At 37.4% G+C, this 27877-nt stretch overlaps 1 protein-coding gene and 1 long non-coding RNA gene across 16 annotated transcripts in view; one reads left to right on the plus strand and one right to left on the minus strand.

The window, feature by feature from the left end:
* FHIT (fragile histidine triad diadenosine triphosphatase) overlaps positions 1–27877 on the plus strand; it is a 1380560-nt gene that overhangs the window by 482723 nt on the left and 869960 nt on the right. The window lies entirely within an intron of this gene.
* On the minus strand, positions 1437–27024 carry LOC112665993 (uncharacterized). Its single transcript, XR_003140649.3, has 3 exons — positions 26773–27024; positions 1731–1824; positions 1437–1654 (listed from the first exon to the last, which is right to left on the minus strand). It is a non-coding gene; the product is annotated as an uncharacterized LOC112665993 (long non-coding RNA).

Here is a 27877-nt window from a genome sequence, read left to right on the forward strand (position 1 = left end):
ATACTCATTCAGTAAGTTGGGAATAGAATGAATTTACACGAGCATATTACAAGATATCAGAGGCCTCTATAACAAGGTACATGATTTTATGTTAACATTGGAAATATTACTTTTATTGCCATAAATGAGGTGAGTTTGCTTGACCTTGCTATAACTATTTCAAAATTGTGCTAGTCATTATACAATGTGAATCCAGCTGAGGGAATAAGATAATAAGATTAAATGATATATAAATATTAGAGGGACACCTGGATAGCCCAGCAGTTGAGTGCCTGCCTTCTACTCAGGGCATGATCACGGGGTCTGGGATCGAGTCCTGCATCCAGCTTCCTGTGAGGAGCCTGCTTCTCCCTCTACCTATGTCTCTGCCTGTGTCTCTGTGTCTCTCATGAATAAGTAAATACGATATTTAAAAAAAAATTGGAAAGAAGAGATAAACTGGTACTATTTAAAAATATATAATTGTCTTTTTCCAAATTCAACTAAAAACCCATAAAAACCCATAGAGTTCAGAGAGGTAGCAAGATTCAGGAAAATATCAATAAATTTCTTATGCATTTATGAGGGCAACAACACTGTAGGATTCATAAGTAAACTAAAATGGACTACACAGTAACTGAATGTTAAACTCTACCAAATAAACTTAAAAAGAAAACCTAAGTAGATGAGAAGTACCATGTTCCCTACTGGGAAGACACAATCTGCTTAAAATCTACTATCACAATCAAAATCCCAGCAGGATTTCTTAAGGGACCTTGTAAGCATCTTCTAGATTTTAAAAGGAAAACGACTATACTTTAGAATAGTTTTTGAAAGAAAGATGGACATGACTTATTTATTTATTGTAAAGATTTTATTTATGAGAGACACAGAGAAAATGAGAGGGAGAGAGAGAGAGAGAGTGAGAGAGAGAGAGAGAGGCAGGCAAAGACACAGGCAAAGGGAGAAGCAGGCTCCATGCAGGGAGCCTGACATGGGACTTGATCCCGGGACCCCAGGATCATGCCCTGGGCCAAAGGCAGGCGCTAAACCACTGAGCCACCCAGGGATCCCCGGACAAGATTTATTTTTAAAGAAGAACCATGATGGGGTATTTACCTACTAAAAATTTTAAATATTTATACCATAGGATTATATACCAGACAAATACATCATTGGTTAAAATGAGAAGTATCAAACAGATCCATGTATACATAACATTATTTTATTGATAAGGTTGAAATATTAAATTGGTGGAGGGGGTTATATTCTATCAGTGAATGGGACAATTGGCTCTCCACTTAGAAAAACAGGTTAGACATAATATCACACACACACACACACACACACACACACACACACACACAACTCCAGTTATGCTAGAGAACTAAATGGGTTTTAGCAAAAATTTAGACACATTAGAGGCAAAACAGAAGAGGCATCTCATAACTTTGGGATCTTATCATCTTGGAGAAGTTCTTTTAATACAAGATACAACACATAGAGGAAATAAATTGACTGATTTGATTTTGTGAAAGTGAAAAAATCTGTATGACATGACATCATAGTAGCCTTCAGGTTCATTCACATATATCTTAGTTCTCTTCCTTCTGGGCAAATTGAATGGGTACACTTCCTTATCCTCTTGAATTTAAGTGAGGCCACATGTTTTGCTCTAGACAAATGAAATGTGAACTGAATGATATAGGTTGGCTCTGGGCAAAAACATTGAGAGCTAGTACATTTCTTACCATGTTTCTCTTTTCCCCTTGTCAGGATGATAAGTAGATAGTGAAGGTCACCAGCTTGTGTCCTTAAGTGAGGATGACATGAGCCCTTGTTAATCTGGGAAATGGACATGAGTTATAAGTCAGGAAATAAACATTTGTGTTTTTATAAGCCCCTAAGGTTCCGGGAGTTATTTGTTCATGCAACATTACTGAACTCATCAAGACTAATGTAGTCAACATAACAAAGTTAAAACATAAGAAATTATGATTTCTGCTTCCCATGCAAATAAGTAAACTCCCACAGAAAACAACTATAAACTCTAGACAAAAATACAAAACAAATCAATTCTCTGTATGTGTAGAGTGGAAAAAAAGGCAGGTAGACTCTGGAGGGGAGTTGACACCTGAACAAAGGGATTGGCATGGCTCACATTACCCATCTTGAGATCACACTGTAGTCAGTACTACACAGGGTAGCTAAAACTCCAATGGGAAACACAGTCTTTCTGGCCAGAAGAACCAGAATATAGAGTCTGGGATGACCATAACTATTAGAAAGTGGCAGGGTAATTTTAGAAATGATAAAGCCAGACAGAGAGAAACACAGATTTTTTGTATAAATCCTACCCAAATCACTGGCTGACCCTTGTAACACACTATACAAGCAGCCAGTGAATTTGAAGATAGATAAATACAAGTTTTGCATATGAAGAGCAAAGGGGAAAAAAAGATTTAAAAAACCCCAACCAGAGTCTCAGGGTCCTGTGGGATAATAGCAAAAATTTTAACATACTGGTAATTAGTGTCCCAGAAGGAAAGGAGGTAGAGAGTGGGGCATAAAAACTTCTTGAAGATATCATGGCCCCAACTTCCCAAAGTTAGTGAAAGAAACATATTTACCTATTCAAAATGCTGAGGCACATCATAATAAACTAGTTGAAAATCCCAGATGCAATATCTTGAAAGCAGAGAGAAACAACATACAATATACAACAAGGGAACCACATTTCGAAAAAAAGCCAACCTACCTTCAAAAACGATAAAAGCTGAAGGACAGTGGGACATTATCTTTCATGTACTGAAAGGAATAGAAGTTATCAATCCAGAATTCCATATCCAATGAAACTATACTTCTGGAACAGAGGTAACATAACTTCACTTTCAGATAAAAATGGGGAATATTTATTGTCAGCAGACTACCCTATAGTACAAGAAATGCTATAGGAAGTTCTCCAGGATAAAACAAAATAATGGAAAACTTGCATCCTCAGGTGAGGATGAAGACATCACAACTATCCAGGCAAATATAGAAACCCATTTTTCCTGTTAATTTCTTAGAAACATATGTATCTAATAAAAATAAAAGCATTGTGGGGTTTATAATGCATGTAGATACTATTCAGATGACAACGTGAATGGGAAAGGGTTTGTAAATTGGCCTGTACAATTGCAAGGTTTCCATGTCTTACAAGAAACAGTATAATAATAACTCTAGGTAGACCAAAAAGAGGATGGATTGATTTCTAGGCCATGTATGTGGATGGGAATTATGATTCCTAAAGGGAAGGGTAAAGTATGTGTGTAGAATGGAACCTTGTAGATCTTACTGACTCACATGCTAGGCAGGTGGAAATAATCACATTTTCTATTTTTTCCACATCAAGCAATCTCTTGGCAAAAAGCAAGTGACTTTCAAACTACATGTTCAAGGATAGTTTAGGAGACATAGCATAGTTTCTTTCAACTGTCCATTTTCATTCCTTAAGTCACAGTAGATAGCAAGTCCAGAAAAAAAAAAAAGAAAAAGAGAATGATATTTAACTATTTTTCTTCTGTTATACTACAGACCTACAGGGGCTTTTGAGAAACCAGTTTGAGTGGGAAAGATACAATAATTCTTGCCAACAAGGTTGTTTGGTGCTCTATTGTGGTTCTTGAACCAGGCTCAGGAAGCTGACCAGGTGTTGGAAGAGAAGCCAAGAATGTATGATGGGATGTGTTAATGGGCAGCTCAGCTGTCCTTGGAAAGGTTCGTGGAGCTGGGCTAAAGGGTCCAGAGTACTGACCTTCCTCTATGGTAGGGCAGACTTTCTCTCTTTATGAGGTGTGGCAAGGGACAGAGATGGCAGGTCACACAGATAAAAGACAGCACATGGAGCAGAAAGAACACGAACTCTGAAATCTACAAGTCCTACATCTGAACTTGTCTACGTGATGTCCTGCTGTGTGACTTTGAGCCTGTCAGGCTGAGAAATAGTCCCTCTGAAATAATCGTGTCAAGTTCCTGGAACATCTGAATGTGACCTTATTTGGAAAAGGGTCCTTGCAGATGTAATTTAGTTAAGAATCTTGAGATAAGGAGGTCATCCTGGTTAATCCCAGGGAGCCCTAATTCTCTCAGAAGTATTATCAGAGATAGTAGAGGGGAATTTGAGGCACACAAACAAGAAGGTGATGTGACCATGGAGACACTGGAGTAATGTGGCCTCAAGCCAAAGAATACCAGCAACCACCAGAAGCTGGAAGAGGCAAGGCATGGAATCTCTCCTCAAACCTCTGGAGAGAGCATGGCTCCACTAATACCTTGATTTTGGACTTCTGGTTTCTGAACTGTGACAGTATAAATTTCTGTTGTTTTAAGCACCAAATCTGTATTAATATGTTACAGCAGCCACAGGCAGGAAACTAATACAGCTATCTTTAGACTTCCCTGAATCTCAGCGCTCTTATCTGTAAAATAGGGTCATACCCATTAACACGAACACTAAGTGAGAAATGTATAAAAATAGAAAAAGGAGAAAGCAAAGAGTAATAGGGAACATGGTAGGATAAAAAGAATGACACTTCTTATTTGATGTTAACTAATTCATTTCTGATGATCCAACGACATTTCACCCAACAGTGGTTTCCAGGAGACAACTGCCCATTATTTTAAAAGACAAAAATGATGTAAACCCAACCTCCCAACTAATTTCCTGAAATGTAAGTAAAACAGTAAAATGCCCATGGTTGAGCAATAAACTATCAAATTAGGATTTAAAATACTTAAAAATTGTATTCTCGGGAAATACTTGCTTTGTATGCTTTGTATGTAGTAACTTTCTTTACTTGCTTTGCTTCCTTCTCCATCCATAATTGTCTTCAATATATTTTCAACTCTTTGAAGACTCTGACAGGAAGCCAAAAAGAAGAGCTAAATGTGAAAGGCAGGGAAATGTTTGCAGTTCAAGCACTCAGTGGCAGAGTGTGGCTCACACTGATGCTCTCATAGCCTTTTAGCATGGGCAATTTCTGCAATGCATATCCTTTATGTTGATAATCAGCATGCTTTTCAAAATATCACACATGGTTCTGACATTCTACTGAATGCATTTGGAAAGTTTCTTGATGATTTTCTGGTATGTCATTTTGTAGAAATTTTTCTATTGAATTTTGGTGTCAGAAATCTAAACTTTTGCTGCATGAACATTGGTAAAATTTATGTGTTATTAAATTTTGATTTTTAAAAACCAAGAGGCATTTTATCAGGAAAATGTTAAGGCAATATTCTACAAGAATGAATGACAACATATATATCAACAGTAAATCTCAAAAATACTATGTTGAGTTAAAATTTTATTTTATCTTTATTTTTTAAGATTTTATTTATTTATTCATGAGAGAGAGAGAGAGAGGCAGAGACACGTGCAGAGCGAGAAGCATGCTCCCTGTGGGGAGCCTGATCCCAGGACCCCGGGATCACACTCCAAACTGAAGGCAGGTGTTCAACCACTGAGCCACCCAGGTGCCCCTGAGTTAAACTTTTAAAAGGCAAGTTGCAGAAGAATCCAATATGATACCATTAAATAAAAACATAAAACATGCAAAACAAAATAATTTCCACCTAGTTGTCAGGTTATTAAATATAATGATACTACTACTTAGATCTGGAGATGGTCAATTCTTACATTGTGAAACTGTGCATAGGGACAGTCTCCCTAGGAAAAAGTAAACTTTTATATTTTTTGATCCAGTAATTTCGTTTCTAGAAATCTTTCAGGAGAAAATGACATGCAGGGAGAAATTAATTATTATAATTGTCAATTACAGCATTTATATAATAATTAAATACTCTATTAAATAATCTATCAGTAAATGGGGGAATTGTTAAATTGTGGTACATAAGGTAGCACTTGAAAATCTTTTTAAAAAGTGTATTTAATGGGGAAGTACTTACACTATAATGTTCAGTGAAAAAAGATACAAAATTACATTGCTATATGATCTGTATTTGATTTTTAAAAATCAACAAACAGAAGAAAGTGAGTGCACACACATAAATAAGACTGGGAAATATCAAAACATTATCAGTGTTTGTCTCTGAGTGATAGAATAATTATGATTTTAAAAATGACTTGCTGTAATTCTCAAATTGGGTGCAGTAAGTAGATATTACTCTCATAATTAACAGCTTCATTGGCCTCATTCTAAAATGAGTAGATATTAATGAGGATTGTGGTTGTTTTTCCCAACTGGGCAGAATCTTATCCTTTTGCCTGTTCCTATATTGCCAACTTCTGCAGATGCTTGAGAGGGAAGGATGGATTTCTATGTGAAAGTGCTTAAAGGGGCTATAGAAAGTAATATAAATCATAGGAGCATTATAGGGATTGAATGAGATAATGAATCAAGGGAGCCTTACACAATTCCTAGCACAAGTTAGGATCTAACCATTGTATTATCATTGGCTTATTACTGCTATATTACTATGTTACAGGTGAAAGTTTGCAAATTATTTCTTGTTTAGGACCAAATAATCAGTTTTCATGCTACCTACAAATGCAAAAGTCTTAAAGACAGAAAACAAGGTGGTATTTATTATGTCACTACTATGTCTGAGACAGGAAGAGTTTGGGGAATGAGCAGAAAGAAACAAATGTTAATTCTTGTTCTTAAAAAGAAAGGACTCTTGTCTCCATTACAGATAGTCATCATGCACATGCTGGGGCCACTCTTTGGGAAGAATCAGGGATGCTTGGAAACAATAAACCTTTTGCAATTTAGAATTATAATCTATTTACAGTACCTTCTGTTCCTAACTCTGGTCTTTATTATGGATAACTGATTCCATGTGTGTAACTTGGAGCAGGAAGGGCAAGATAGAGTATGGAGATTGTTAAACTCTAGATTTTGATAGTATTTTGGAGAACTCCTTACAGAAAAATCTGTCAGTTGATTGGCCAAAGTAGTAGAGCTAATACTTACTAATTTTGCTTTCCTTTGAATGGTGATATATAATATAGCTTGTTTCTGCAGTAAATATTTTTTTCTTTTTTTGCCCAATAGGTTGGCATCTATGATAATTTGACATTGATAGACATAAGCAGAAGTGTGTTCCAAAAGAGACAAAAGATTTAGTGAATGTGATTTTATATGCCAAAAACTGTACATTAGTAGCTTTTATAACAAGTGCCCTTGAAGGGAAATATGTTGAAATTGTGTCAGACATCGATCTTCTCCAGGCAACTAAAAGAAAAAGGAAAAACAAGCATAACAGTTTTTAAAAATCTGTTTGAATGGAATTAATGGGTTCTTGGTGGAAGATTTGTAATAGTGATATCTCCTCGTTTCTTCTTTTGCTTGGAAGCTATACATAAGGATTTATAGGGATGATCATGGTCAAACCTATTTGGTCTCCAAAGCATGCCCAGGAGAGGTTGTAAGTCTTTTCTTATCTTATCTGGCATGTATGTAATTGCAGGTAGCTGCCAGTTAAGGAGTTGGATAACTCATTTTGGTTATATTCTCTAGGTGACACAGTAGACATTTTTGCTTATCTTGAGTTCTCCACTTGTACCTGGTAGACTGTAAGCTCTATTATGAGACTACTTCTAACTTGTTCACTTTTATACTTTAGCCTGGTTGCACTAGGCAAAAACATATTGAACAAATAAATAAATAATGAATAACCTAGTGGTTGTTTTATAAATCCATCTATCATCCATCCATCTATCCACTCATCTTTCAAAGTTGCTTTCTTTATCAGAAACGTTAGCCTTTGCTTCTTTTCTTGGGAAGTGACCACCAAGGAATTGTCAAATACACATGGTAAAAATCACCTTGAGGTGAAATTATAATCTAATGGGTAGAAGGATTGATAAACTTGAGAACAATTATACTACATTCGTCATGTTGACACACAAACTATTAGAAACATCTCAGCAAACGAAAAAGGGAGCATCTACTGGATCTAATCTTTCTCTCCTGCTCCCCATTTTTAGCTGCTATTTACATTTGCTTCTCTTAAACGTATTTGATTCATGACAAGTTTAGAGCCACTTTTTCTTTCCTAAGTTGATCTTTGAAGAATGATGTACTTAGCTGTAGCCTATTTAGATCGTTGATCTGTATTTAAACCCCTAGAAAGGGATTGTGTTTTAACTTTAAGATAAAATCAATAAATAAAAAATTGATAAAGAAACAAACTAATCCTTAAACATTCCTAAATATATACTCTTTCCCACTTCTGAAAGAAACGCTGCTTAATCTTAACTTATTAGAAACTTCTTTCTGAGAGTTCAGTTAGCTTTGGGTTCACCTTTACTCAAACATGTAAAAGCTAAAATGGCACAAAGAGAATTTATTACAAACTTGATGCAGTTGGAAGCAAGTGTTATTACTAAATGCTGTTGATCTAGATAAGCTCCTTGATGATCTGAAGTTACATTCTATCACAGAGACAGAAGTAGTTTATTGTAAACTACTGCTTAGGCATAAGATACAACCAATACATAATTATCTCTTTGAAGATCTAGTTGTAGTGATACTGCTGGAAACTGGTGAGTTAGACCAATAGAAATTTCCTTGTAATCCCCAAACCTCCCTACAAAACTGTTCTCTTGCCCAGTTGATCTTCACAGCTTTTGAAAAGAAAATGTATGCAATAAATTGAGCTCCCCCTTTCTCTTTATCTGACCTCCTCTCTTCCTGAGACACAGTCATTAGCTGTCAGTTGGCTATCCAATAACATGGGAAGAGGAGTGAAAACAAGGAGACTGTGGCTCAGCTGGTTGAATGTCCAACTCTTGATTTTGGCTCAGGTTCATGGGATCAAGCCCTATGCAGAGCTCCACACTCAGCAGGAAGTCTGCTTGAAATTCTCTCTTTCTCTCTACTTCTGCCCCTCCCTCCACTCATGCTCTCTCTCTCTCAAATAAATAATCTTTTAAAAAAGCCAAGGAGATAGTAATTCATTTGATAAATATCATCCTTTGTTCATGTGCAGTATATAGTAGTGGGTGGTCAGAGAAATAGAATCATTTGTAAAGTTCAGGTGTTAGTGATGAGATGATGAGTGAAGAGAGATGTTATAGCACTTTAGTTTTCAAGAGCAGTGATTTTAGAAAATTAAGGACTTCTGGTGTCAGCCATAATGGGACATCTCGTATTATTCTTGACATCCTTTCATGAAGAACTATAGAATGAGATAAAATGTATGAGGCAACTGTTTAGAGAAATTGACTAATAGACTATGTAGGAGTTTGATCTTTGAGGGGAGATAAACCCTTGAGATAGGTCTTGCATTCACCTTGGTTTTATGCCCAGAGTGCTTTCTCTGGACCAGAAAGTAAGGAGATAGAGCCAAGCATTAGGTGGTGGGCTTAGTGAACAGAAGAGGCAGGGTTTGTAGTTTGAGGCTTTGGGGTGGCTAGAATTAGCAGAGCGGAGTACTGAAGAAAAAGGACATGCATGGGAGAAGGCATTTAGAAGTATATGTGGATGTTCCTTTGTAGGTCATTGTCTGAGGACTTGGTATGCTAAGTAGGGCAGGACTCCTTGAAGTCTAGTGGAGATTGGTCTAGTGGAGAATCAAAGATGCCGGACCTGGGAGATGTTGGAATTCTATTGTAGCCTGAGAGGAGAGACTTCATTGGGCACTTGGGATTTAATTGAGACCCCAGAAGAGTCAGCCTTAGGAGGGAAGGCCATGCTCTAGAGGAAGGCCATGTTTTAAGGCCAAGGAGAGAATCACAATACACCAGTCCTCACAATGAAAGGATAAAGAGGATCTCTTAGTAATATAATTGCCTGCCAGAACAAAACTCTTAAGACAGTACAATGTAGATACCCTAAATGTATCATTCAGTATCCAACATACATAAAACCCCCTGCTACATGAAGTAGCAGACTTATCAACAAGAAAAAAACAGTCCATAGAAGCAGACCCTGAATTAACCTAGACATTGAAATTAGAAGATACGATTTTAAAAGAGCTGTGATTCATAAGCTTAAGAAATGTAAAAGGCATAAAAATGGATGACATAAAATGAATGAAAAGATGGGAAATTTCAGATAAATAAATGTAAAATACTAAAAAAAAAAGAATGGATAATCTGTAACTGTTAAGGATAATTTCTGAAATGAAAAATTTACTTAATGACCTTTACAACAGATTAGAGACTATAGAGTCAGTAAACTTAAGACAGATCAAGAGAAATGATCCAATCTGAAGAACAGAGGCAAAAAGGGGTTGGGGGGAATCTTCAGAGACATATGGGACAAAACCATCAGTCTAATATTTGTATAACTGGAGTATTAGAAAAGAAGAGAGAATGTGTTAGAAAGAAGCATTTTAAGGAATAATGGTCCTGTAGTGCCTGGGTGGATCAGTCAATTAAGCATCTGCCTTTGGCTCAGGTCATGGTCCCAGGGTTGTGGGATGCATTCATTTTTTAACAGAAAGAAGGAAGGCAAGATAGAATAGGGGATACATAGCACAAGTATTAAGTGAAGAGCCATATGGTAAATTTCAAACCCAACTCTATCATTACATCAAATGTTAATGGACTTAACACCCCAATTAAACATCAGAGATTTTTAATATGAATAACAAAAATAAGACCTAACTATATGCTGATGATAATACAAGCACTTTAAATATGAAGACACAAAGAGTTGAAAGTAAAAAGAATGAAAAATATATGCCAGGCAAATATTAATTTTTAGAAAGTCATTGTGGCTTTATTAATCAAAGTAAACCTCAACACAAGGTTTACCAAAAATTAAAAAAAAATTCATAATGATGATACAGGCCTCAATTCATCAAGGACATAAAATAATATTAAATGTTTACATAACTAGCAACAGAACCTCAAAAATTGGGAAGCAAGGGCAGATTTTATTCTCCCAACATTATATTCTAAAAAAATTAAACATAGAAAAACTGAAAAAATTCATTTTTGTATATTCTTTTATTGGAGTTTGATTTGCCAACATATAGCATTATACCTAGTGCTCATCCCATCAAGTGCCCCCCTCAGTGCCCATCACCCAGTCACCCCATCTCCTCGCCCACCTCCCCTTCCACTACCCCTGTTCTTTTCCCAGAGTTAGGAGTATCTCATGTTTTGTCACCCTCTCTGATTTTTCCCACTCATTTTCTCTCCTTTCCCCTATGATCCCTTTCACTATTTTTTATATTCCCCATATGAGTGAAACCATATGATGATTGTACTTCTCCAATTGGCTTACTTCACTCTACATAATACCCTCCAGTTCCATCCACGTCGAAGCAAATGGTGGGTACTTATTGTTTCTAATGGCTGGGTAATATTCCATTGTATATATAGACCGTATTTTCTTTATCCATTCATCTTTTGATGGACACCAAGGCTCCTTCCACAGTTTGGCTATTGTGGACATCGCTGCTATGAACATTGGGATGCAGATGTCTTGGCTTTTCACTGCATCTGTATCTTTGGGGTAAATCCCCAACAGTGCAATTGCTGGGTCATAGGGCAGGTCTATTTTTAACTCTCTGAGGAACCTCCACACAGTTTCCCAGAGTGGCTGCACCAGTTCACATTCCCACCAACAGTGCAAGAGGGTTCCCCTTTCTCCATATCCTCTCCAACATTTTGGTTTCCTGCCTTGTTAATTTTCCCCATTCTCACTGGTGTGAGGTGGTATCTCATTGTGGTTTTAATTTGTATTTCCCCGATGGCAAGTGATGAGGAGCATTTTCTCATGTGCTTGTTGGCCATGTCTATGTCTTCCTCTGTGAGATTTCTGTTCATGTCTTTTGCCCATTTCATGATTGGATTGTTTGTTTCTTTGCTGTTCAGTTTAATAAGTTCTTTATAGATCTTGGATACTAGCCCTTTATCTGATATGTCATTTGCAAATATCTTCTCCCATTCTGTAGGTTGTCTTTTAGTTTTGTTGATGGTTTCTGTGCAGAGCTTTTTATCTTGATTAAGTCCCTATATTTCAGTTTTGCTTTTGTTTCCCTTGCCTTCATAGATGTATCTTGCAAGAAGTTGCTGTGGCCAAGTTCAAAAAGGGTGTTGCCTGTGTTCTCTAGGATTTCGATGGATTCTTGTCTCACACTTAGATCTTCCATCCATTTTGAGTTTATCTTTGTGTATGGTGCAAGAAAATGGTCTAGTTTCATTCTTCTGCATGTGGCTGTTCAATTTTCCCAGCACCATTTATTGAAGACTGTCCTTTTTCCTAGTGGATACTCTTTCCTGATTTGTTGAATATTAGTTAACCATAGAGTTGAGGGCCCATTTCTGGGTTCTCTATTCTGTTCCATTGATCTATATGTCTGTTTTTATGCCCATACCACACGGTCTTGATGATCACAGATTTGTAGTACAACTTGAAATCGACATTTTAATGCCCCCGACTCTGGTTTTCTTTTTGAATATTCCCCTGGCTATTTGGGGTGTTTTCTGATTCCACACAGATCTTAAGATTATTTGTTTCAACTCTCTGAAGAAAGTCCATGGTATTTTGATTGAGATTGCATTAAACGTGTAAATTGCCCTGGGTAGCATAGACATTTTTACAATATTCTTCCAATCCATGAGCATGGAATACTTTTCCATCTCTTTGTGTCTTCCTCAATTTCTTTCAGAAGTGTTCTGCAGTTTTTAGGGTATAGATCTTTTACTTCTTTGGTTAGGTTTATTCCTAGGTAATTTATGCTTTTGGGTGCAAATTGTACATGGGATTGAGCCTTTAATTTCTCTTTCTTCCATATCATTGTTAGTGTATAGAAATGCCAGTGATTTCTGGGCACTGATTTTGTATCCTGCCACACTGCCGAATTGCTGTATCAGTTCAAGCAATCTTGGGGTGGAGTCTTTTGGGTTTTCTATGTACAGTATCACGTCAGCTGCAAAGAGGGAGAGTTTGACTTCTTTACCAATTTGAATGCCTTTTATTTCTTTTTGTTGCCTGATTGCTGAGGCTAGGACTTCTAGTACTATGTTGAATAGCAGTGGTGAGAGTGGACATCCCTGTCTGGTTCCTGATCTTAGGGGAAAGGCTCCCAGTGCTTCCCCATTGAGAATGGTATTTGCTGTGGGCTTTTCGTAGATGACTTTTAAGATGTCGAGGAAAGTTCCCTCTATCCCTACACTCTGAAGAGTTTTGATCAGGAATGGATGCTGTATTTGTATTTTGTCAAATGCTTTCTCTGCATCTAATGAGAGGATCACATGGTTCTTGTTTTTTCTCTTGTTGATGTGATCTATCATGTTGATTGTTTTATGAGTGTTGAATCAGCCTTGTATCCTGGGGATAAGTCCCACTTGGTCCTGGTGAATAATCTTAATGTACTGTTGCATCCTATTGCTAGTATCTTGTTGAGAATTTTTGCATCTGTGTTCATCAGGGATATTGGTCTATAATCCTCCTTTTTGGTGGGGTCTTTGTCTGGTTTTGGAATTAGGGCGATGCTGGCCTCATAAAATGAATTTGGAAGTATTCCATCCCTTTCTATCCTTCAGAACAGCTTTAGTGGAATAGATATTATTTCTTCTTTAAACGTTTGATAGAATTCCCCTGGGAAGCCATCTGGCCTTGGACTTTTGTGTCTTGGGTGTTTTCTGATGACTGCTTCAATTTCCTCCCTGGTTATTGGCCTGTTCAGGTTTTCTGTTTCTTCCTGTTCTAGTTTTGGTAATTTGTAGTTTTCTAGAAATGCGCCCATTTCTTCTAGTTTGCCTAATTTATTGGCACATAGCTGCTCATAATACATTTTAAAATAGTTTGTATTTCCTTGATATTGGTTGTGATCTCTCCTCTTTCACTCATGATTTTATTAATTTGAGTCTTTTTTCTTTTTAATAAGGCTAGCTAATGGTTTATCTATCTTATTAATTCTTTCAAAGAACCATCTCCTGTTCCTTTTTAATCTGTTTTACAGTCCTTTGGTCTCTATTTCATTTAGTTCTGCTCGAATCTTTATTATCTCTCTTCTGCTGTTTGGTGTAGGTTTTATTTGCTGTTCTTTCTCCAGTTCCTTTAGGTGCAAGGTTAGCTTGTGTATTTGGGGTTTTTTTTTCCAATTTTTTGACAGATGCTTGTATTGTGATGTATTTCCCTCTTCGGACTGTTTTTGCTGTATCCCAAAGATTTTGAATGGTTATATCTTCATTTTAATTAGTTTCCATGAATCTTTTTAATTCTTCTCTAATTTCCTGGTCGACTCATTCATCTTTTAGTAGGATGCTGCTCTTTAACCTCCACATGTTTGAGTTTCTTCCAAATTTCTTCTAGTGATTGCGTTCTAGTTTCAAAATATTGTGGTCTGAAAATATGCAGGAGACAATCCCAGTCTTTGGTATCAGTTGAGACCTGATTTGTGACCCAGTATGTGGTCTATTCTGGAGAAAGTTCCATGTGCACTTGAGAAGAATGTGTATTCAGTTGCATTTGGATGGAAAGTTCTAATATATATGTGAAATCCGTCTGTTTCAGTGTATCATTTAAAGCCCTTGTTTTTTTGGTGATGTTGTGCTTAGAAGATCTGTCATTTGCAGAATGTGCCATGTTGAAGTCTCCTACTAGAGTATTATTATCTAAGTATGTCTTTACTTTGGTTATTAATTGATTGGTATACTTGGCAGCTCCCACATTAGGGGCATAAATATTCATGATTGTTAGTTCTTCTTGTTGGATAGACCCTTTAAGTACGATATAGTGTTCCTTTTCATCTCTTATTACAGTTTTTGGGATAATCTTTATCTGATATGAGGATTGCAACCCCAGCTTTCTTTTGAGGACCATTTAAATGGTAAATTGTTCTCCAACCTTTCATTTTCAGGCTGGAGGTGTGCTTAGGTCTAAAATGAGTCTCTTATAGACAGCAAATAGATGGGTCTTGCTTTTTTTACCAGTCTGAAACCATGAGTCTTTTGATGGGATCATTTAGCCCATTCACATTCAGAGTAACTATTGAAAGATATGAATTTAGTGTCATCATAATACCTATTCAGTCCCTGTTTTTGTGGATTATTTCTTTGGGCTTCCTTTTTCTTTTACAGAGTCCCCCTTAATAGTTCTTGCAGAGCTGGTTTGGTGGTCACATATTCTTTCAGTTTCTGCCTATCTTGGAAGCTCTTTATCTCTCCTTCTATTCTGAATGAGAGCCTTGCTGGATAAAGTATTCTTGGCTGCATGTTCTTCTCATTTAGTACCCTGAATATATCCTGCCAGCCCTTTCTGGCCTGCCAGGTCTCTGTGGAGAGGTCTACTGTTAATCTAATATTTCTCCCCATATAAGTTAAGAATCTCTTGTCTGTCACTGCTTTAAGGATTTTCTCTTTATCTTTGGAATTTACAAGTTTCACTATTAAATGTTGAGGTGTTAAACAGTTTTTATTGATTTGGGGGGTACTTCTGGATCTGAATGCCTGTTTCCCTCCCCAGATGAGGGAAGTTCTCAGCTATGATTTGTTCAAATATGCTTTCTGGTCGTCTGTCCCTCCCTTAATTTCCTGGAACCCCAATAATACATAGACTCTTTCTTCTGAGGCTATCATTTATCTCCCTTAACCGTTCCTCGTGGTCTTTTGTTTTTCTCTCTCTCTCTTTTTTTTTTTTATCTGTTATATCTCCCAAAATTAAATTCAGTACGTTGATGGGAATCTAGAAGTGGAAAATATATCTAAGACCTGTAATTGTAGAAATATGAATATCAAAAATGAAGAAACTTAAAAATGAAGAGGTGGTAAAATATGTAGTTAAAGTGTGAAAAGAAAAAAATTTGGAAATTTTTAGTCTGATATAAAAAGGAGTTGTACTGGAAAAAGGGAAAAATAGGAGGGGTGCCCTCTACTTCTATATACTGTAAATCCCTCGACTTCCCCTGGAGCTTCCCAGCTCTGTTTCGGTCAAGAACTTGCTCTTCCCCTGTCCTTCCAGCTGGTCTTCTAGGGGAGGGCGTGCTGTGATGATTCTCAGGTGTGTGCACCTGAGGGAGCTGCGCAGCCCCCTGCCAGGTGCACGGCTCAGTGGGAGCTGTTTATCCTGTGAGGCCCCTGTTCCCTAGCAGCCCGCCTCTCCCAGGAACAGGGTGACACCAGGAGGAACAATCACACTGGTGACAGGCAGGCCTCCAGTCCTGGAGTCAGCTCCCCCAGTAACTACCATAGTCTCCCAGTCTACTGGCCTGGATGCTCCGGGGGCGGGGGTCATTGGCCTGAACAGCCCGCAGGGCGCCCAGCGGCAGGAGCATCCTCCCTGTCCTGTGCCCTCCCGCCTCTTAAGTAGGGGGAATTTATGTCCCTGTTCTACTTAAGGGACATAAGCTCCCCGGGGGGACTGCAGGATCCTGGACTGTGTCCCCCAGTACCCTGGGATCCAGGGCCTGCGCTGCTGGGATCGCGCACCTGGAGCCGGGGCTCCCTAAGGCAGCAGGGCGCAGGCCCCTCCGCGCAGAGCCCCCACCTGAGCTGCTCCCCAGGCCCCGCCCGGCGCCCCAGCCCTTTACCGCGCTCGGCCCGCAGGGTGGGCGCGCTCCCCGGGGCGCACCTCCTCTACTGGGGACCCCGGGAGACTGGAGGCCCCGCTGCCGGTCCTGCGCTTCGGCCCGGCTTCCTGGCTGAGCGCCTTTCCTCGCGGGGGGGCCCCTTCCCCACTTGATTCTTTTTTATGTATTTATTTTTTTCCACCTTCCTATCTTGTTAGAAGTGAAAACCCTTCTCTCTGTAGCGTTCCAGCAGTTCTCTGCTTAAATCTCAGGTCGGATTCATAGGTGTTCAGGATGGTTTGAAGGTTACCTAGGGAAGTTGGTGGGGCCAGGTGAGGTGAGGCCCCTGCTCCTCCACCATCTTCGAAATGCCCCTAACTGAAGAACTTCTTACAGTGAGCTCCCTATATACCCACACTTGCAGGCCACCATTAACATCACATTTCTGTCTGTTCCTCCTTCTTTCTGTCCATCAGTTTGCCAAGTACAGTGGCTTTCAGACTGCTCTGCAAAGCTCTAGGGAGTGTGTGTGTGTGTGTGTGTGTGTGTGTGTGTGTGTGTTTTAGAGGACGGCAATGCTCTGAGAAGACTACTCCCCCTCTGACCTGGGAATTTATGCTTTTGTCTTTTATTCTAGTTTATATGTCGGGCTTGCATTTAGATTTTACCTGATGATATAGTTTTATGGCTAAAAGAATAATTTTGACAGAGTACTCCACCTCCCAATCTAGTTTAGCATAATCCAGAAATTAGTGTGTTTTTTTATAACTCTGAGTGGGTATACCCATTTTGGGTGGCTTTGGTGAGGACAAGGATCATCCTTTCTTGTGAATTCCCTTCAGGTCTAGACCCATAGCAAGAAGTCAGTATACCTTGTAGGATGAATGCAATTAAAAAAACTGTATGTTTTCTAAAGAATATTGTATTTTATAGACCCACTGTGGGAATATGACACAAGTTGGACAGTTCTCTGACAGTCACTATGTTAATTACCAACTAATGAGACTATTTTATTTTCAGAATTCCCTAAGACCATTTATTAAGTAGAACAGGGACATAAATTCCCCCTACTTAATCTACCTTTTATTGTACTGACATCCCCTAACTCAGAAATGTCAACACTGAAGCCTTGCTTGCTTTTAAATTAAACAGATAAAGTTTGAAGAGAATTTTGTAGTCTGAGAGGTGACATCTAATATGTTCTAAATACCAAGACTTACTTTTCTTCTGAGAACATTCCTAAAAGAGGGAAGCCCTGATTGCTCATTTCATGTTTTCTGAAGCTCTATTTCCACTGGTCACATTCTCCAGGAGGGCCCTGTATATGCAGTGTAACCAGTAATGGAAAATCTTCTACACAGAACGTGCTCAGAAGACTTGATGAACTTAAGAAATTTCCTTTATCCTTGGGGATACAGTGTATGATATCTGTGTCCCCACTCTGAATAAAAGACAAGAGGCACTAAGAAATAAAGAAGGAAGGTTGTCTTAAGACGCCAATGAAACACAATGAGATTTTCCGTGTTTAAGGAAAGTGCCTCATTCATTCCATTCCTGCTTCAAAAAGCCAAGCAGCATGTGTTGAGGCTGAGTTTTCTACTCTGGGAAGATTTATTTTTTACTTACCAAGAAGGCATTAGAGTGGGAAGAATTTTAGTCTCTTTCCCACTATACCCTAAAATTAATTTCAGCTTGATTAAAGCAATAAATATATAAAATCAAACATAGATAAACAGAGAAAAAAATGAGTATCCCAACTACAGTGAGAGAGGATCTTATACACTTAAGGGCAAAAAGAAAAGATCGTAAAAGAGTAGTATATTTGACCTCATTAAAATTAAAACTCATGTTTGTCAAAAAACAAAAACCAGGCAGCCCGGGTGGCTCAGTGGTTAGCACCGCCTTCAGCCCAGGGCAGTGGTCCTGGAGACCTGGGATCGAGCCTGAGTCGGGCTCCCTGCATGGAGCCTGCTTCTCCCTCTGCCTGTGTCTCTGCCTCTCTCTCTCTCTCTCTCTCTCTCTGTATGTGTGTGTGTGTCTTTCATGAATAAATTAAAAAAAACACACAAACAAACAAACAAACAAAACAAAACCAAAATAGAGAGAAGTATGTGCAGCACATATGAGGGACGAGTGCCTGGGGATCTTAAAAGGCTAAGAGCTCAAACCAATGGATAATAATGCATGATTCCAGTAGTTAAGTAGAAGGTCAGACATCAGGCCTATTGCATTTGAAAACCCTCATCATTTCCAATCCTTTCATGTTCAGTGGGAGAATTCAGTTGTCCAGGATCTCTGCTGGCTTGGTATCCCTTCACTCCTACTTCAGAGCTCCACCAGGGGGCTGACCTTACATTTCATTGCATTCCCTGCCCAGGGCACTCTGATCTCTAACATGCAATCTTTAGTGATGCTTCTATGAGCTCTAAAATCTTGGAGTTTCCTTGCAATATTGTTCTGTACCATTTGTTGTTAGGCATCAGTGTTTGATATTCATCTTTTATTGGAGATGTGGTGGTTTCAGTTTTAGAAAGAAAATGTGACATGTTCCCCTTTTTTACATTTAACCTTCTCTGGAAGATTGAATGCTTGAAGTGTGTGTGTGTGTGTGTGTGTGTGTGTGTGCGCTCCAGAGTATAGGCTAGAGGGGAATAATGGAAGTGGTGAGGGGGTGTGCCCTAGCATTAACATGTTTTCTGATCTGATCATTTCAGGAAGTTCATGACCAAGTAGGCATATGTTCTGAGCCATGTTTTAGTATATTACATTAAGCAGGATTCTCATTGTTACTCCTGTGTCCATTTACAGGAATGGGCACTTATGGGCCATGCTTACATTCTGCCAACGACCTCCCTCTTAGCGGATAGGTCTTGTTCTGTTGTATAGCCCTGAAGAAAATATGCATAAGTGTTTATTGATTCAGTATACATGCATTCATTAAGAGTTATTCAGTGAGAACTTACCATGTTCAGGATACCATAAAGTACAAAGAGAAATTCTCAAGGAATTTCAAATCTTAGTTTCTGTTAATATACTCATATAAACATAAGCTCAAAAAGGGTTAAGTACCATAAGAAACTTGAAAGGTAATATACAATTAAAAATATAGTAAATGGAGATCCATGGCCCAGCAAAAGTGGTATAGACCCAAATTTCCTTGCTCTATCACAAAGCACAATTATGAATTCCAAAAATGAAGCAAGAGACAACCAAATAAGAACTCTAAAAGGTGATAAGAAGAAGATGAGCTGGTTTGAGACCTTGGACTAAAAGAACAGCACAGAGCAGGGTGTCTAGAGCCCTCCCTCCCCAAAGAAGAAGCCACTCAGACCAGCTGTTTCCCAATGCCCATCTCAGTGACAGGAGGAAACCCAGGGAGGTTGATTCTTTCTTGGATTGAATGGGAGTTTCTCTTCCAACATCAGACAAGTTTTACACTACCAGCAAGGGGATTGATGAGTGCCTTAGCAAAAATATATAATAAATATAATATAATATAATATAATATAATATAATATAATATAATTAACATAATGCCAGAGGAAATGCTCCCCTTCCCCATTGGGCCTGAGACTCATCTTTCCAACAAGAGATACTGAGGCTGGCAGGCAGAACAGCAGGAGAGACCCAGCTACATCAAATGGATTAATCCAGAAAGTCACTTTTTCTGCAGGCCTCACATGCCTCTCACCTGCCCAGAGACATTGCAGCAAGTTGGCAGACCCAGCAAAGGGGATGCAGCAATAAGTTGTCAATTCCAGAAAGCCTCTTGGTCCATTTATGCCTGAAATGCTCTTTTCTTGCTCAGAGACTCTAAGGCAGCTGGAGATACCAGTACAGGATTCTCACCACATTCCTCTCCCATCCAGAGACACCTAAGGCCCAGCCTGGGGAACCCTCTTCCACCTCCTAAGGCAGCGAGATGATGAAGGAACAGTGAGAGTCCTCATGACATTAAATAAATAAAGCAGACCAAAATAACATTTCAAAGAGTGTGAAAATTAGAATGCCATTGGAACTACAGCTCATAAAAGTAGCCGCATGATTAATTTTGCAGAGTTGACTGCCTGCTAAAATAAAAGATTCAATTAGAACCCAGAGTCATCTAGCATAATAGACAAAATATCCAGGATATAATTTTAAAATCATCCATCATACCAAGAACAAAGAATATCACAAATAGAATGAGAAAAGACTATCAACTGATACCAATACCAAGATGAATCAGATGTTAGAATCATCTGACAAGGATTTAAAAGCAGTTGTCATGTAAATAATTCACCATGATCTCAAATTCTTCTGATACAAATTAAAAAAAAATAGGAAGTCTTAGAAAATAAATAGAAGTAATAAGGCAGAGCTGAATGGAAATTATAGAAATGAAAATTATAATAGCAGAAATTAAAAAAATTGCTGGATATTCTTAATAGCAGAGAAGAGATGAGAGATGATAGAATTATTGAGTATGAGGAGAAAACAATAGAATTTACCCAATGTTAACTATGGAGAAGAAATAGAAAAAGTGAACAGTGCCTCAGGGACCTGTGAAAAATAACTCAAAATCCAACATCCATATTATTGGGGTCCAGTAGAACTGAGTGCTGGGTGTTTAAAGAAATAATGGCTAAAAACTTTTCCAAATTTGGTAAAATACACAATTGGATATAAATCTAAGAAGCTGACTAAAATCTAGAAGTGATAGAGCAAAAGAAATCCATGCTTTGGATTTCTTTTAAGCTTTCAAAACTGGAATCCAAAGAGGTAAAAATCTTGAAAGCAGCCAGAGAAAGAACACATTACCTATAGAGGAATACCAAATCAAATGACAGCTGATTGCTCATCTTATACAATGGAGACCAGAGGAAGGTGCCACAATATTTTTGAAGTACTGAAAGAACTGTCAACTCTGAATTCCATATCTGGCAAAGCTGTCCTTTAGGAATGAAGGAGAAATACAAACACTCTTGGATGAATGGAAACTAAAAGAAGTTGTTGTTAACAGACTGACTCCTAAAGATTGGCTAAAGGAAGTTCTTCAAACAGAAAGGAAAAGATACAAAATGAAATACTGGAGAATGATGAAGGAACAATGGAAACAGATTTTTAGATACATACAGCAAACTATTCTTTATGAGTGTTACAAATTGTATTTGTTGATTGAAACAAAAATTATAACATCATCTGATACTCAATGGTATTTTTTGAAAGATTTTATTTATTTATTCATGAGAGACAGAGAGAGAGAGAGAGAGAAAGAGAGAGAGAGAGAGAGAGAGAGAGAGAGGCAGAGATGCAGAGGGAGAAGCAGGCTCCATGCAGGGAGCCCAACATGGGACTTGATCCTGGATCTCCAGGATCAGGCGCTGGGCTGCAGGCGGCGCTAAACCACTGAGCCACCCACACTGCCCTACTCAATGGTATTTAAAAGTGGGAATGGTAAAGGGACTTATATGGAAGTGAGGTTTTCACATTTTACTGCAAGTCATAAAATATTGATAATAGTAGAGTGTAATAAGGTACATATTCAATTATAATATCTAGAGCAACCTCTATGAGAACTATACAAAGAAGTGTATCCAAAACCACTCTAAATAAAGATGGAATTCTGAAAAAATGTTCAATTAATTTATAGGAAGGCAAGAAAAGAATGAGAACCAGGGGAAAGAAATAGAAAAGTAATAAGAAGGTAGACTGAAATGTTAACATATCAATAGTGATCTTAAATGCAAATCATCTACATCACCTATCAAAAGATAGAGATTGATAGAATGGAGAAATAAACACAGTCTAACTATATGCTGCTTATGAGCAGCTCAGTTCAAAGGCAGAGATTCAGTAAGTTGAAAGATGAAAGGATAGAAAAAGATATACTGTGCAAATATTATTTTTTTAGAGAGCCAGAGTGGCTATATGAATATGTGATAAAAGTAGTCTTCAGAACAAAGAAAATATTTAAACCAGACACACTATGTAATGATAAAAGCATTGACCATCCTGGAGATTGTACATAACTCTAAATGTATGCACATTAAACAATAGAGCCTTGGGATGCCTGGCTGGCTCAGTAGTTGAGTGTCTGGGTTTGACTCAGGTCGTGATTCCTGGGGTCTTGAGATCAGTCCTGCATCAGGCTCTCTGTGGGGAGCCTGCTTTTTCTCCCTCTGCCTGTGTCTCTGCCTCTCTCTCTCTCTCTCTATCATAAATAAATAAATTTTTTTTTTTAAAAAAAGCCTTAAAATACATGAAGCAAACACTAATAGAGCTGAAGGAGAAATAGAGAAATTGACAATTATAGTTGGGGACTTCAATGCCATCTCTCAACAATAAATAGAACTACCATATAGAAAATCAGCAAGCATATAGAAGATCTGAACAGTATAGTCAGTAATGTCTAATTGACATACAACAATCTATCCCAACCATAGCAGAATACATATATATTTTTTAAGAACCCATTCAACATTCACTAAATTAGACATATCTTGGAACATACACACCTGCAAAGTTTAATAAAGTTTCAAAAATTGAAAGCATGCAGAATATGTTCTCTGGCTATAATAAAATCTAACTAGAAATCAATTACAAAAAAGACAACAGAAGAGGTGCCTAAGGTGGCTCAGTCAGTTAAGTGTCTGACTCTTGACTTCAGCTCAGGTTATGATCTCAGGGTGCTAGGATCAAGCCTTGTGTTGGCTCTCCATGCTCAGTGAGGAGTCTGTTTGAGGATTCTCTCACTCTCCTTCTGCCCTTCCCCCTGCTTGTGTTCTCTCTCTCAAATAAATAAATAAATCTTTAAAAAAAGACAACAGAAAAAAACCTTCAAATGTGAAAATTAAGCAACATACTCCTTTAATATCCATAGAGGAAGTCTTAAAGGAAATTTAAAAATGCATAGAACTCAATAAAAATGAAAACAAAATATATCAAAATATGTAGGCAGGAGCTAGAGCAGGACTGAGAAGGAAATTTATTCCACTGAATACTTATATTAGAAATAGCAAAAGGTCTCAATTTAATAAACTAAGTTCCTACCTCAAGCAAGTAGAAAAGGAAAGGAAAAAAAGGCAGACAGAAGGAAATAATAAAGATAAAGGCAGAAATCAATGAAATAGGAAAAAGATAAAGTGAATGAACCAAAAAGCATGTTATTCTAAAAAAATAATAAAATTAATAAATGACTGGCAAGGTTGACAGTTAAAATGATCAATATCAGGAAAGAAATAGGGAATATAAATACAGATCCTATAGTCATTAAAAGATAATAGGGTTATACTATGAATAACTTCATATTCATATTCAACTACTTAGAATTAATGAATCAGTTTTTAGAAAACCATAAACTACTTAAACTCAGGCAGGGTGAAATAGACAACTTGAATAGCCTATAATCCATTAAAGAAATTAAATTAGTACTCAAAAGTCTCCCCAAACAAACTCCAGGATCACATGCTTTCACTGGAGAAGTCTACTAAATGTTTAAAGAAGAAGTAGTATCATTTTTACAGTCTTTTCCAGAAAATAGAAAAGGCAAGACTTCCCAAATCATTTTATGAGGCTAGTAATATCCTGACACCAAAATAAGATAAGACCACAAAAAAGAAAAAAAAAAAAATGAAGGGAGGAGTGAAGGAAGGAAAGAAGAAAAGATTATTACAATCCTATATCTCTTGTGAACTTTGACACAGAAATACTAAACAAAATATTAGCAAATCAAATCTAACAACGTGTAAAAAGAATCCTAGATGGTATTTATTCCAGCTATGGTTTACTACTTTAAAGTGAATTAGTGTAATCCACCATACCAACAAGCAAAATAAGTGAGTTTGGCAAGGGCATAGGATACACGCAAAAGTCAATTACATTATGTATGCATAGTATTTCTATATGCAGAAACCCAAATTTAAAATGTACTACCATTTACAAAAGTTCCAAAGAAAATGAAATACTTATATATACATTTAACAATACTTGTACAGAATTTATGTTATTAAAATTACAGAATGCTGGTGGAAGAAATCAAAGAAGACTTCAATAAATGAAGAGACTTAGAAGTCTCAACATAGTAAAGATGTCAGTTCTCCCAAAAATGATACATAGGGGAAAAAAATGATACATAGGTTTAATGCAATTCCTAACAAAATTCTAGCAAGCTTATTTCTTATTTCTAAATAGCAAGCTATTTCTAGTATATGTAGAGGAACAGGCCCTGTAATAGCCAAGACAATCATAGCATAGTATAAATAAGAGAAGAATTACTCTACCCAATATTAAAGTTAACTGTGGTACGGGCAAAGGATACAATGGAACAGAATAAAGGACCCACAAATAAACCCTCATACACATGCTCAAATGATTTTTGACAAAGATACAAAAGCCATTCAGTGAAGGAAGCCTAGCTTTTCAACAAATTGTGATGGAGCATTAAACATCCAATTAGCATTGACAAAAAAAATGAACATTGATCTAAACCACATATCTTACTCCAAAATTAACTCAAATGGTTATAGACTTAAATATAAAAATATTGAAATTTTAGAAATATTAACACAGGAAAAAATTCTTGGGATCTAAAGCTAGATATGGAGTTCTTAGACTTGACCCCAAAAGCACAAATCCGTAAAAGGAACAATTGGTAGATTGAACCTCATTAAAATTAAAACTTTTTCTTTGTGAAAACCCCTGTGCAGAAAATGACAAGACAATCTACTTGCTGGAAGAAGAGATTTACAAACCACATGAATTTTACAAAGGACTAGTATCTAGAATATATAAAGAACTCCTAAAACTTAATGGTAAAAAAACTGAAAACAATCCATTTAGAAAATGAACATCACAAGACATGAACAGATATTTTACCAAAGAAGAAATACAGATGGCAAAAAGCACATTAAAAGATGAGCCACATCATTAGCCACCAGAGAATTGCAAATTGAAACTGTAATATCAGTACACATATATCAGAGTGGCTAAAATAAAAAATAATGACCACACTAGTTATTAGTATGCAGAGAAATTGATCACTCATACATTGTTACTGACAATATAAAATGGCCCAGTCACTCTGGAAAAGAGTCTGGCAGTTTCTTATAAAACTAAACATGCAACTACCATATGACTGAGCAATTATACTCTTGAGCATTTATCTCAGAGAAATGAAAATTTATGTTCACATAAAAACTTGTACATAAATATTCATAGCAACTTTACTCACAACAGCCAAAATCTGGAAATAGCCCAGATGTTTTTAACAGATACATAGTTAGATAAACTGTGGTACCCATGGAATTCTACTCAGCAATCAAAAGGAATGAACAATTGGTACAATCAACAACTTAGGTGATTCTCCAGAGAATTATGTTGAATGAAAAAAGTCATCTCAGAAAATTACATTCTTTTGGATTCCATTTATAAAACACTTCTGAAATGACAAAATTTTTGAAATTGAGGATAGATCAGTGATTGCCAGAACTTAGGGATGGGGGTGATAGGGGTGGTTGCAAGAGAAAGGTGGGTATGGTAATAAAATCACAACATGAATGATCTTTGTAGTGAGGAAAGTGATGACCCAACACAAATTATAAAATTGTATGGAAGTTAACACACACATACACGCATTGAAATGAGTGCAAGTGAACTGGGATTTTGGGGAACTCTGAATAAGATTACTATAATGTATCAGTGTCAGTATCCTAGTTGTGCTGTTATACTATGGTTTTGCAAAGTGATACCACTAGATGAGACTGGATATAATATACATGGGATTTCTCCGTATTATATCTTACACATGCATGTGGATATATAATTATCTCCATAGTAATTTCAATTAAAGTTACATATATTAAACACTTCCTAAAAATTTATATAGGAGTTATATATGTATAATATTTTGAGCCTCTACTATGTGCTATGTACTATCCTAATGATTTTATATTAATAAATCCATTTAATCCTCCAAATAACCCTATGAAGTGAGTAGCAATATTATCTCCATTTTCCAATAAGGAAAGCAAGACATAGTGAGATTAAGTGAACAGTCTAAAGTTGCAAGCCTAGTAAGTGGCAGAACTTTAATTAGAACCCAAAAATCTTTGGCTTCAGTATCTGCAGCCCTAACTAATAGACTATTCTCTCTCTTCACTTGGAACTGAGAAGCATTAGAAAGAACTTTCTGGAGAAAAATGGCATTTTAAGCTTCCTAAAAGGGAAGATTATGATCTGATATGTTTTAATTACATTAATTAATTTGTTAATTAATTACATTAATTACACTGTACATAGGAGGAACTTAATACATATTTGTTGAATCCATAAATGACTTACCTTCTTTAATCCACTAGATGATTCCTTCAGTCACTATTTGCCAGCAGCCTAGGGTTTGCGATATGAGAAAATGAGGGACCCAGAACAAGGAGCTCATTTTATGTTATTGCATCATTGAACTTTCTCTCAACTGAAGTCACTGTTTCCCAAGGGGGGAGGGGATTTGTTGGCATCCTGGTGGGACAATCCTTTTTTGTGTGGAGATAATACACTGCAGAACTTTAACCAACATTTAGAATGTTCCCTACATTCTGACGCCCAACCCCCCCACCCAATATTGGGACATTTCCTGATTCCTCCTAAGCATCCTGGTCAAAAACCAGTGCCGTTTGTCTCTTTCTGGGTATCCTAGAACTCATGAAACAGAATTTACAGGATTCCCATGACTTTAGAGGAACATTCCATCTTATCCCTTGCCTTTTTTTTTTTTTTAATCCCTTGCCTTGACTGCATGCATGTGATACAAAGAAATAGAACTTCCTTGCTTTTGCAGTGGCTCTAAGTTTGAGTTTGAAAGGATCTAAAGTGTTCATTTTGGGTGTTTTGTTCTGGCCATTCTTTTCTTGATGGACGTAAAGAAGTTTCCCCTTTCAGAGGAATGCTACTGAGCACATTCCACCATAAGGCATACCCCAAACCAATTTCTTTCAATCTCAAAAGAAAAGAAATATCTGAAATGGAAAAGTATTAATGAATTATCATTGTACATGTGAAAACTCTTCTGGAAGGGCAATTTTCTCTTGTTGACTCATGGTGAAACAGCAGCGTTAATTACGTTGCCTTGTTAAATCTGGAAGAATGTGGTGAACATTGGAAACCTTTCAGTTGTCTGTGGAAAGACATGGAAAGGATCAGAAACCATCTCCATCAGAGAAGTGCTAAGGCAGCTGTGTGCCTCCTGGGACATGGCATCTGGATGTGCAGAGAGAAAGTTGTGAGCTCAAGCCTATGGGACTTTTGGGGAAATTCACAGGGACGTGAGGGGTGGGGGAAGGTGGAATTTCCACTTCAGATTTTGAGAACTAGACAACTTTCTCTCCTTTTTCTCCTTTCCCAGTGAATAGACGGGAAGGAGGTGACTTTGAACAGAGTTGCACCTGGATTC

Source organism: Canis lupus, chromosome 20, assembly GCF_003254725.2.
Source record: "Canis lupus dingo isolate Sandy chromosome 20, ASM325472v2, whole genome shotgun sequence".
NCBI lineage: Eukaryota > Metazoa > Chordata > Mammalia > Carnivora > Canidae > Canis > Canis lupus.